This window comes from Cryptotermes secundus, unplaced genomic scaffold (genome assembly GCF_002891405.2).
Source record: "Cryptotermes secundus unplaced genomic scaffold, Csec_1.0 scaffold761, whole genome shotgun sequence".
NCBI lineage: Eukaryota > Metazoa > Arthropoda > Insecta > Blattodea > Kalotermitidae > Cryptotermes > Cryptotermes secundus.
This window is the reverse complement of record NW_019720717.1, coordinates 40,810-54,412: the sequence shown is the minus strand read 5'-3', so window position 1 is coordinate 54,412 and position 13,603 is coordinate 40,810.

Here is a 13,603-nt window from a genome sequence, read left to right as displayed (position 1 = left end):
TTCGTAATAACAGCCAAATAAAGTAATAACAACGAATAACAGGCCTGACAAACTAGAAATCTATGCAATAGAATAGTACACTTCAAGTTTTCTACTAGAAACTCATTGTTGTGTTTATATTAAATTGTTACTTCCCGCGGATTTTTTCCTTTTTTCTTCTACACTGAAATTGGAGGCGATCGATATGTTCTTCCGAAACGTCGGTTAACACAATATCTACCTGGTACCACACCCCAGAAGACTGCTTTCTTCATAGTCACCGCCGTGAAAACTTAAAATCTTACAGTCCATAATTCTGTTGGCCAATTTTAATTTATCATTATCTTAAGCATTACAACAATCCCTTGTTTCGAACATGCACAATGTAGATACAGGAAATTTAATTTCCTGGATTCTGCATTTAAAACCTCGATATGTCGCGCAGTGATGATATTACGGAGAGTGTCTGGAAACACTTCCTGCTGTGAAACACAAATACACACATCGCGCTGGAACAGTATTACCACTTCAGCACATGCATCACCGATTCTAGAGTGTATTTACCACACATATAACTGTCTGTAATTCGATATTGGGATGTATAACTTTCGGAGAGGACCGGTACGTAGCGTTTTTATAATCCGCGCATAAGCCGCTTGGCAGGTTCCATATACCGTATACTTGTTAATTAGGAAGCTACATGTTGTTTTCGATTCTTGATGTACGTCAAACTTAACTCTGTTAAGTATGTTTACTGCAACGATAGTTCTCGAGGGGAGGCAAACGAGATGTTATTTTTGTGACACAGTGTTCTCTTATGAAAGATATTGTAAAATGTAAGATTTGAGGCTTTCACGGCGGTGACTATGAAGAAAGCAGTCTTCTGGGATTTGGCACCGTGTATAAGTGGTGTTAACCGACGTTTCGGAGGAACGTATCGCCTCCATCTTCAGGGTAGAAGAACAAGTATAAGAAATCTGCAAAAAACTCCTGTCAGATTCACGCAAGTATTTATCAGCTGAGAGCAGGATAATTTGGCGGAATATAACAAGAAAATATGCAATAAAAATTGTTCTACAAACCTAGCCCTAACGAATGAACTCAAATTCTATGTGTTAATCCAACGTCGTACTTTTTGGAGTGCCTGAGTTGTTAAGGATGATTAACAGCTCAAATATTTAATCTCACGATACTTATAGTCAATTTATACGCTGAGACAGGCTCACGTTAGTATTTTGATGACTTAATGATATTATCATTCATGAATATTATTACTGTTCTACAGATGCCAGGTGAAGTTTTCGATTGTATATACAATCTGCTTGGAAAAGTAACCTGGACCATCTCTTTTTTAATTTAAGGTTTAAAATGCCAATGCAGAATGCTCCTATGTAGTGTACATTACGAATACATGAAACGTGAGCTTTGATATCATCACAGTGATTAAATGAGGTGCACAGGATACAAATCAGGAAGTGCTTCCGAAAACAAAGATTATAGATTACACTTCCATTTTCGTAGCACGGCACGCTTCATTTCCTGAGTATTCAGTGGTTTCCTAATAAATTCATTCTTTCTGACTCATAAACGGACATTTCATCTTATGCAATATTTCACAGGTAATTTCTGCATTTATGTTTAGTCCATCTTCTGGACCACGTTTAACATAGATTCTAAAGTGTTCTGATGATGGTATATCATATTCAGAATTACTGGGTTTTGTCGGCCATTGTCCGGTATTTTAGAAACTAGAATACACAACGTTTCGGAAACTGGATCTATTTCCTTCCTCAGGTGAGGAGGGTGAAGACATCTATTCTGTTGGGTCCCTTAGAAAAACTAAATTCTTTTGTTTACTCAGGCTACCCATGACGTGCTACTGACACGAATTCATATTCATTGGACAAGCACGTCTCTACACTCTTATTAAGTCATTAACTAAATGATAGGCAACGCTATCTGCTGTAGTCATTACTGTGATCTGATGACAAAATCATTGTCAGTACGTGACGAAGCAGAATGAGGTGCGTCGAAAGCATTTCCACTGCGGAAAAGAAGAAAATGGAAGCATTTCAGTTTTAATTGTCGACGACAACTTGGAAATTAAAAACTAATAAATAAGAAATAACAATCAAAATAACAATAGCGTTTCGTAATGAACATTAACGGCCTGTACTTTTGTTGATTCTAAAAGGTTCTGACGATGGCGGATGACACACAGAATTACGGGGGTTTTGGACTTTTTCCATCGTCCGGAATTTTAGGTAACAGAGGATACGACGTTTCGGAAACTGGTCCAGTGATTGAGACTAGCTCTTTCTAAGGGGCACAACTGAGTAGGTGTCTTACTTTCTCACCTGAAGACGGAAACAGATCCAGTTTCCTAAACGTCGTGTCCTGTATTACCTAAAATTCCGGACGATGGAAAAAGTCCAAAACCAATGTAATTCTGTGTGTATTTTTTGTTGCTAGATACGACTCTCGGAAGTTACGTTTTTGACCAACTGATATTATTTGCAAACCAGGTACTGGTATCTTCCAAGGTTAGCAAACATACTTTAAAAGGATAATACGTCGCGTACACTACCACACAGAGAGGTAGAGACGGCTAGAAGATTAGGATCGGTTAGAGACTATATGACAGGAAGGGGTGGGGGGGGGTAATGTCGGTAACGCACTCAACACTACAGCAATGACATCTGAACTACGTAACTAATTCTATTCTTATCGCATATTTCTCTCGCAAACGCGAACACACCGGTCGCCATTCATCACGCAGCTGAGGAAAATATTAATATAATCTGTTTGTTTCATTCTAATCTTCAATTTCTTAATAAGTCCCATGATGCTTCCGTCTATTCCTATAAATCTTTCGTCATTGATTTCTGCGAAAATGACTGCTCCTTCGCCGAGTTTCAGTGTGTGCGTGCGGGCGCCAGTACTTAGGATAATATGGTACGGTAACACTTTAATAAGAAATGGGACTTCAAATCACTGATTTGCCTAAAGCAAACTCACTAATTCAAGTACAATTCAACTTACATTGCTGGTTCGCTGTGGCTGCAAACATCTCAGCTGACAGGGGTCTGAAACTTACCTGTAAAAATGAAATCGTACATTAATTATATAATCTCTTCATAATACGTGTAACATGCTTATTATCTGCATTTCGATTAAAGTGGTTGGCGTTTAATGATAATTACTTCTACTTTTAGAATTAATACCTTGGTTGTGGACCATTTTAGATTCAAGGGAGGTGGAATATACTTATAGATAAAGAACTTTTTGGAATATTCGTAGTAAAATCTGGTTTGAAATTAAATATCCTACGAAAGCTTACCTTGGATTGCAAGTGGCCTGAGGACAAGACACGGTTTGGTGTTCAGGGACATGTGTCGGGATGAAGTGATGTGTGCTGATGCTGGTGGAAATGAGGACTGTAAACTGGTGGAAATGATAAGACGGAATTATGAATTGAAATAATTGTTTATATTTAAGGAAAGGAAAATTGTATTTTAAAGAAGAGGAGACTCGGAGAAGCAGCGAAAGAAATAAAGAGTCATTTGCTAGGAATGAATGCGAATGAACGAAGCAGATAAGTAAACGGATAATATTAGAACGTGTTGTTATAAAGCAGAACTGGCAGAGAGAAGGAGTCACATAAAAACCCGATGTTACGACGGAAGATCCCACTGGAGGGCACCTATATAGCTTAGCACATTTAACTATAACAACAGGAATAACATAAAACTGAGCGAAAAATCAAGTTTTCAGAGACCGGAAACAGAACTTGTGGACGTGAATCTACACGTGTTATTTCCATGGAACAGGACATCAAGTCCACTGAGCGGAACATTTCTTGAAAAGCTAATATCAACTAAGTTTGCGAGCTTGAAAAGGAGATACTGTAGTGGATTCAGTCTGTAACAGTGAAGTAAATTTGGTGACGACCCTTGCGCAATGAACGTCTAAAGGCAGATAGAATTGACAGTATTTTTGTCATAACACATTTCAAGAATATATGTAGTGGATATACCTATAAAATTCTGTAAAACATTTCTATATGCACATGCTGAATGGTACAGATACACAACAGAACATTCAAGTCATGCAATTTTGGCTCCTAAATGTAGGCATGGTACAGGTAAAGTTGTACAGTTCTGCACATTAGCATATCCTCATCACCTACCAGCATGTCAAGAATGTGCATAACCGAGGACCATCATATTCAGACAAAAGTACGTTTATGTATGAAGTCATTCCTGTTAAGTAATAAGATGAATGCATGCGAAGACAAAAAAATACACCACACGTATTCTTACACTGCGAGCCAAATGGAGGGTGTTCAGCTTCGTGTAAGTTTTCAGGACCAAGGCATAGATGGATGGACAATATTAAAATGGATCTTAGAGAGGTAGGATGGGATGGTATGGATTGGATTAATCTGGATCAGGACATGGACCAGTGGAGGGCTCTTGTGAAAGCGGTAATTAAATTTAGGGTTCCATAAAATGCTGGTAAGTTCTTGAGTATCTGCAGAATTGGCGGCTTTTCAAGAAGGGCTCAGCTCAATGAGTGAGTGAGTGAGTGCGTGAGTGTGTGAGAGATAATTTTAGGTTCTTTCATGACTGTCATTATTCAGCGTGTGGTATTCTTGGTTGTGATACCGTGAAATCTTGTAGCGAATAGCAACATTTGGGAAGAACATGGTGCTACCTCTTCTGAGTTACAGTGTCTATCGTTCCTACTACACCGGACGGCGTTCCATTTCCAAATTCCCTTTTGTGGGTCGGAGTGATCATCTTCGTTGTGACATGCTTGTATAATCCTACATAACTGAGCCCTGATAAAAGGGGCAGCAATCCACCAATCAGATTACACAGTGAGACAAGCCAGAAGACCACAATCTGGACTTCGCTTCACACTCAGCAGAGAGCCGAGAAAGTCTCCATTCTTAATTTTATAGGGCGCCATGCGAGCCACAAAAAACTATGTGGATGTGTTTATTACGTTCATCTATTCGAGCAAATTAAATGAATATTGTCTTGAATATAGAACGCAGGGTTTCTGTCGGTATATATTTCACTGAGGAGCTGCCGCCTGTGTTCAGAAGAGATGTGATAATTATTTCGCTGTATTTAACATACTTGGTCATGTGGAGTGCTGGATCAAACTATGAAAATACTGTGCAGTGAAATATATTCATGTTATCAGACATACGAAAGAAACGTTAAGATTATACCACTACTGCATAAATCAAGAAGGGTTGCTTGTAATACAAACTTTCATTTTCTTACAATTCAAATTGGATATCGAAAGATTATTACACTAAATTCCAACTGCCTATTAATCAAGCTGTTGGAAACTGAAGACGGTGACGGATAAATAATTACTATAATTGAAATAACTTGTTAAACGTCAGGTTAATTACACAGCTTCTTGTCATAGTTAATTGCCTAGTAACATAGTAGATAAGAATATATATTGCTTCAGCACCCTCGCACGGATATTACGAACAAAGCACTTTCATACTTGCTTTCTTTTCTCTCTCTCTCCTCTTGCTCCCACTTTGGAGCGTAGGGCTGATCTCTCAGTTTCATAATCAGTTTCACAGACGGTAGAAATCCTTGGACGGGTGATCAGCTCGTCTTAAGGCCCCTACATAAACGCAGGACAACACAAACACAGAATAAACGCACACACACCAAACATCCATGCCTTTTGTGGGATTCGAACTCACGATACCGGCTTCCGAGCGAGCGAAGAAAGTACTTACCTTAGACCGCTCGGCTACCGTGACCGGCATACTTGAATGTAAGACTTCTAATTCTGATTCCCGATATTAGCTTCATTTCTAATACTTACAATATGATACGAATTAGTCAATAATGATAAAACTTCCTGATTAATTTTAATATTATCTGGAAGATTCTAGAAATAAATGAACCGTGAATATATCAGCTATCAGAACAATATGAATGATATTTTCCTTCTTATACGTTGCGGGTCTGGGTTTTAGAGCCTTTAATTACACGCGTGTAAATTTAAAGCTGTTCGAAATACGTAGGACGTTATTAATGACGTTCCATTAACCGTTTGAAGCCTGAATTTAATCCGAAAAATATTTCAAATGTCATTTCATGCTTCAAAAGAATCACAATGCGTCTTAAAAAAAAAAAACCTGGGTAATTGTATTTAGGGATTACTCGGGATTATTGGGTTTCTGGGCTGTCGTCGTTCAGTATTTTAAGAAAACAACATTTCGGAAACAGGGGCTCTTTCCACCTGCTATTTCGAATCCTTTGGAAAGAGTTAATCTCAGGCAATGAACAACCTATGTACACTCCAGTCCAGTCCAGTAAATTGCTGCCGGTCTTCGCCAGCACAGTCGTTCTTTGTTTAGGGCCCAGTATGGACCAATGACCAAATTTCTGTTCGCTCCAAAACAATTTTGTGTTAGGAAATGGGGCTTCCTCTTCAATGAGAGGAGGGTATGATATTTCTGAATAAGCGCTACACCTGTTGCACAGTGATTTTTGTGAACAAACACTCGCTGTTTCTTTTTGAAAAACACACGAGACAAATAATCTCTGTGGCACGGTTCAGAGATTTCCAATGCTGTACTTATGTATATTTATTGCTGTGCTCCCAAGAGTTAATGATAATATTTTCGTTGTAATTCTATCATGGGTAAATTTTTGTTTTCTAAGTGAACTTCTTAGCTTCTACGCCCTTATAATTCTATATGAGATACTGAACTCGTTGTTTGTAAATAACTTAATTATCCTGCAAAAATCTCAATAATTCTCCAGATTAACGATTCCTCACGTAACTTCTAAATCATGTCATGTGTCTATATAAGGTAAAGATTTCCCTGTGCTTAATTAATAGACATTTAAACCGCATGGAGGAGTGGATGTACAGATCCATGTTTTCTCTACCTCGGCACTAGTTGGATGTGAGCCGCTTTACGCCCAGGGAAACAGCCCCCGGTACCCATTCGAAATGAGGTTTGGTGGACCACAGAGCCGGTCCGGACGGCGTGAAGAAGAGAAAATTCTTGACATTGTTGGGTCTTGAACTCCGACCCCTCGGTCGTCCAGCCCGTAGTCACTCGCTATACCGACTGAGCTATCCCGGCTCTTCGTCATATATATATATATATATATATGTGTGTGTGTGTATTTTAATGCAATCCGAAGTAAATAAACAATTTCAACGTAAATATTAATTGAAACAGCTAATTCGTAAACGTTTATCCTTACTTTCTAAATTAATTTCCTGAAATCAAGGACCATTTTCTACTGATATCTCCCAAGATATGAGCCTTATAATAACTTAACATGAAACATTGACACAGCCTAACAGTCACGTTGAGGTATAAATACTACATCGTATCTTCATTGTGTGCTTAGAGTCTTCCAACGTATAAACATGTGTACTACACATATACATTGCGTGTCAGGGCGTTTACAAAACGTTAAGTATGGCATCGGGCATTAAGCAGAAACCAAGAACAAAGGGAAATACATTAATTTATTACAGAATTACTGAGGTCCTCGACTTTGTCCATAGTCCGGCATTTTAAAAAACTAGAGAATACAACTTTTCCGAAACTGATCTTTTTCCCTCCTGACGTGAAAGGGGAAGACACCTACTCCATTGGGTCCTTTAGAAACAGCTAACCTCAATCACTGGATGAACCATGTCGGTATGACTACAGAATGATTCTAAATTATTGCCGGGGATTCCGTGGCCTATAAACGGAAATGAAGACAGTAATTAAGAATAACTCTGTATAAACACTTGATACGGGGGGTTACAGGAAAAATATGCAATACTATTTGTGATAAAGCATCCATAGACCTGAAACTAAGAGATATCTCCTTTTCCTCATAATTGAGAGTTAATTTCATCTAGGAAATTAGTGTGCTGGATTGTGGGAACCGAGACAGTTTTACACAGATCATCAGGATACCGCTAGCTCATTAAAAATCTGATATATCGTTAGATTTGAAACGTATAACCAGGAGAATGTAGCAGCAGCGTGATTATAGATATGTTGGCAAAAAGTGATATAATTTATCGACGCTGCAGCAGGATTTGGATTCTTATACCACTACACGTGTGACTGACCAGTAACTCTCTATTCTGGCGCTGCAAATGTTATCCATTATTTTGCATAGCAAAACAGCATATAACCGACGCTTCGTAATCGCTAGTATCAAAACGAAAAATGTTCTGCATTCAAGAACTCCCCAGTGCAGCTCGCAGCAAATCCCATGAGACAGTGTGAAAGCTGTCTCGAACAACTGGACCTAACGTGCGAAACCAAAACTCACCAAACTCCATAGATAATAACATTTTACGCTCCTTTGTGTGTCTTCTTTACACATAACGCATGAAATGCTCAAGGAATAATATGGTATACATATTTCCGTGTAATGTCTAGTCACGTTTTGTCTGTAAAATAACTTCACTGTATTCAATTTGGCACAGTACGGCAGAGCAAACTAAAAGTTGAGAAAAGAATTACATTTCGGATGGTACTGATGTATAGCAATATTTAATTCGCAGAAGATGGTACCCGTGGATATCATTCTCTCAGCAACAACAAACAAAATAAAAAACATACTCCGTGACCTGTAGTCCGGAAGCGAACTATACCGACCGCCGCTTGTCGGCGAAGTTACTGCCAACTTTTGAGGATAAAGGATGTCACGTGGTGAGTGCAACGGATCCCTACGGCCTTTAATCTCGGGTTTCAAGATCGGAGCTGATATTTCCTTGAAATAGCTCCTCAGTTATCCTCATGAGGCTGAGTGGTCCCCGTTGCGGACCCACTACTTAGCAACAACAAATAATATAACTACAATAGTTCGTGTTTAAAGAAATACAAGAAAATTAAGTGTCTATGCAAAGAGTGCATTTAGAAATACTGTGAACTCCAACTTAGCACTGACACGCCTTCAAATCATCCAGAAATGGGCATCAAAATAGTCTTTCATTTGTTTCCTACAAATGATACGAAAAGTAAGTAACGAGGAGTAATCAAATATCTGTACGACCTGTATAAAACAGTAATTATATGAGACATTGTGCCAATGTCTATGTATATCACAAAGGAGACAGCATAGTAGACTGCTGGCTGACTTGTGGTGCACCCAAGGCTAACAAGGCAGTCGTGCAGGAGTCAGGATGCTGTAAATAAGGCACAAACAAGAGAATCTCCAATAGGACATGTCTATACATCGCGCTGGGCCAGGCACGCAAGTCTTTAAGCGTTTGCATCTCTCCTGAACTCATTCAACGCGCGTAATAATACAACGTATATACTTTCTTGTCGGAGATATCAGGTACCATCTCAGAAGGTGCATGGTTACAGTTGGCAATATTTCTGACTATATAGCTCCGAATACTAGGATAATTGTGCCATAACCGAGGTAATACCCCAGAATCTGCCTTAAGAGACTGAGGAAAATTATGGAAAACCTCAAAACTGCTGATATTTTGGCAGAGATTCGAACCGAGCACCTGCCGAACATGAGATTAGAGCGTTAGAGCAACGATAGAAAGTTTGGTGTGAAGCTGCTAAATAATAACATGACTTTTACAGCAGTGTCACCATAACGTTACACTGTCACTGTAGGGGGATGTTATATTTGTTGATTTCAGAATACTTGAGTGTTTATGAAGTCACAGCAATTCTTTGCAATAGGAATGCACTAAGTTCAAGGTTCTTACGGACGTGGCTGATACGGCTGTTGTCTTCTGAGGTGAAGTTTCGTGCAGACTGCTAGTGGTACCTTAGTTTCGGGCGGATGAGCCGCACCCATCTTCAGTGTAGAAGATGTAGACACTGCTTTACACCAAAATGTATGTTACCATCTACATAGGCATCACGGCGTCACATCTAAGTTCCGGTCGAATGGCTTATAGCAATAGAAGTGCGCAGCTTAACGAAATTGACGGATTAATGAGTTACTGGATACTTCAAACTCCTAGCCTCTGCAACGTTGACAGAAGGATATTTTGTGGCTGATGAGTCATGTACCGTGGAATTTCCATGGAGGGAATGTGGAAAAGAACAAAATATATCTTAGATAGGATATCCACCCTCAGAGCCGCAATATGAAACCGGAACCTAGTGAATATAAAGAAGTGATAACGAGAATTGAATCGTGAAGTTCTGTCCATTGAAAGATTCGCTTCAATAAACTGATTTAAGATATACATAGCCGGTCACGGTAGCCGAGCGGTCTAAGGCATGCACTGTCTTCGCTCGCTCGGAAGCCGGGATCGTGGGTTCGGATCTGTTTCCTGTGAGGTACGAACTGAATTCTTATATATTATTCTTATACACTGCCGGTCACGGTAGCCGAGCGGTCTAAGGCATGTACTGTCTNGGTTCGAATCCCACTCAGGGCATGGATGTTTGTGTGCGTTCTTCTGTGTTTGTCTACAGGTAGAGGCCTTGCGACGAGCTGATCACTCGCCCAAGGAGCCCTACCGAATATGTAAGATCTAGAAAAACCGAAGTGAAACGGAGAGTTTCATGGAGGTAGGCCTAGGCCCAAAATTGGGGCTGTAGCGCCACAGGAAAAAAAAAGATATAAATATGTAAAGTGTGTATATAAATAATTCACTCGTATTTCATTAAATTTATCCTGAATAGTTTCCATATTTAATTAATTTGCACGCCATTTTTGTCGATCCCAGTGGCTGTGTACAAATGCTTCTCTCTGCAAACAGACGAGGTATCATGTGCGAACCTGCACTTCAGAAAATACGTGTATATAGGAGTATCACATTTCTACCAATTCTAGCAAGGTGCGGCACTGTCACTCAGAAAAAGGAATATTTATATCTGCATTGAATAATCAGAGAGTTCCATGTTAAATTAACTTCCAGTATCCATCATATACCAGGGTGAAATTTAAGCATAATAAATTAATACTTAGCTCACAATTGTCAGGGGAAACTGTGTCGATGAATAAAACGTTAAGGGATATTTTCAATCTATATAGGCCTATATGAAGTTATGTAGTTATTTACACTGAATGTAAGGCCGCGCCATAGCTCAAGCGGTTAGTCGCTGGTTTCCCGGGTGAGATTTGTCGTGGACAAAGTGGCGCTGGTGCGGGTTTTCTCCAAGTACTTCGGTTTCCCCTGCCAATCTTCATTACACCAAATTCTCCATCATCATAATCACCCGGGGCAGGTACAATAGGCCAGTCAGTGACCACCGTGCCGAGTGGACCAAGTTAGACTCCACCCTCCAATAAGCGGTTTTTCTTTTTACAGTGAATGTATCTGGAAATATTAGTACCTTGTGGATTCTAAGTTACTTTCCTAGTCTGCTTCACTTCAGTCTGCTGTGGAAATATTAAACAGAGTACACTCCGGCGGAACATACATACATACATACTTTCTTAGAAAGTTTGCGTAAGTTTTTTACACTGAATGTATCTGGAAATATTAGTACCTTGTGGATTCCAAGTTACTTTCCTAGTCTGCTTCACTTCAGTCTATGTGGGATTTGTGGTGGACAAAGTGGTACTGAGGTAGATTTTCTCCGAGGTTTTCGATTATTCTCTGCCAATGCTCTATTCTACTATTGAGGGCTAAAATTTGAATAGTGATATGTCTAGAGATGAGAAAAGATACAGAATAAAAATCCCTCAGGCACTGCTTTCCGAAGGAGAAACAACTTGCTTTACTGGCTTGTTCAAAATGAATGTTCATATTATAAAGGAGAGAAAAGCATAATCTTGACACCTGCATGTATGGAATGTGGAACCATGCACTTTAAAGCCTAGAATACCGATTCAGTATTTCTAAGAGTTAGGATTACATAGATCAGAGATTCCCAAAATTTGTTCAAATATGTTCACAACAAGATCATTTTATAATTCGATTACTTTTCTAATGTACATCAATTCATATAATGTTGTAACAGATTTGATCAACGCGTTGCCAGGCAACAGCTCTGTAAACACGGTCGAACACGCAACAATAGATGAGGCTGTTTTTTTTTCATGTAATCCGCGCCACGCCCAGTTTTGGTAACGGACCAATGAACTCGCAGTCTGTGTGACGTTACATGCGCTGTAGTTATATAGATATTGGAAGTGTGTAATTTTGTGAGACTTTTACAGTTCCCGTGTTATAAATCCGTTGCCAAGAAACGGATAGTGAAGACTACTGGAGATAGACTGAGAATATAGTATGGAGTAACTCAGCAATAGTATAATAATCAATTGTAGTTAAGACTAGTGAATATAAAATAAATCGACTCATCGATCAAAACTCGTGTCTTAATCACTAATTCACGAGACAATATGTAACTGCGTAGTCTTCTGACAAAGGCTTTAGAGATGTTTTAAGTTTGTGTACCTTTTATTTAACAATTCACACTGCCAGTTTGTACTTCCTGAAACTGTACAACATATCAACAATCCTGCCATTGTTACGTAAGTCTATATGATTACGTAAGCAGGAATAATGCATATGGTTGAGGTAACTAACAGAACTATAATTATATCCGCTGATGTGTAATGCTATTACAAAACTGAAGTTAAAATTAATAATAGTGCACTCTAATTTTTAAGGTCATTATAGTAGTTCCTTAGGTCTGTTCATGACATTTTCAGTAGTTTCATAGCAAACTCTGTATTAGTCTACTTGCGAAAACAAAGCTTAAACTATATTTAACTGACCAAGTTGGACTGAAGAACCAAATACACAGACCCCACGGCTGTCAGACTGCTTGGGGTGCACGCCTAACTCGGACTCCTCACAACGAAATGGGATGTTACTTAGAAGCCTTGTTCCAAAACGGTATTAAAATTGGAATGTATGAAACGATTACTGATGTTAACAGACTTATTCTATAAATTTATCTAGATAATACACGGCCATCATTGATAATTAAATTGACTGTTTTATTATAGCCACTAGTTTCGAAACCTATTTAGTTAAGTGAGGGTTTTCTTACTCTTGACAGTTCATAATAAATCTGTATTACTAAATCTATATGCTAGATACTGCTGTTCATAAATTATATTTTTAATGAAAGGATGGGATATGATGCTATTATATTCTCTAAGCTGATTGATGGTACAGATTCGTAAGTTGTTTCTGGTAGCAGAACCTCAAGATTGTGCCAAGTATGATCAATCTGTACTACATCTGGACGCGGCAGAACCTATTATTTCTGTGTGCAGGAAGTCGTGATTAGTGCTGAATGCAAACGGAACAGACCAAATGTTATGTGTACAGCAGACGCAGATGCATGGTAAGAAGACCAAGAGCTCTGTAGGGTCAGAAATGTATGGCATTTGAATTATTAATAAGAGCTAAAAGTCTCTGACGAGGGTACATTAGTATAAATATTATGTTTTAGGACATTATCCATCGTCTTGTCTTTAAAAACTGTCCTGTTCATTTTTTTCAAAACACGTTTCGGAGACTGAATTCTGCCTATGTCTTTAGGTAAAACCAAATCCGTTTGACACAGTCGATAGAGCTAGTCACTATCTCCGGAGGCCTGTGCAAGCTTCAAGAAGGGATACATAAACCAAACAGAGCACAAACCATCTGCGAGAGCTAAGAAAACATTAAA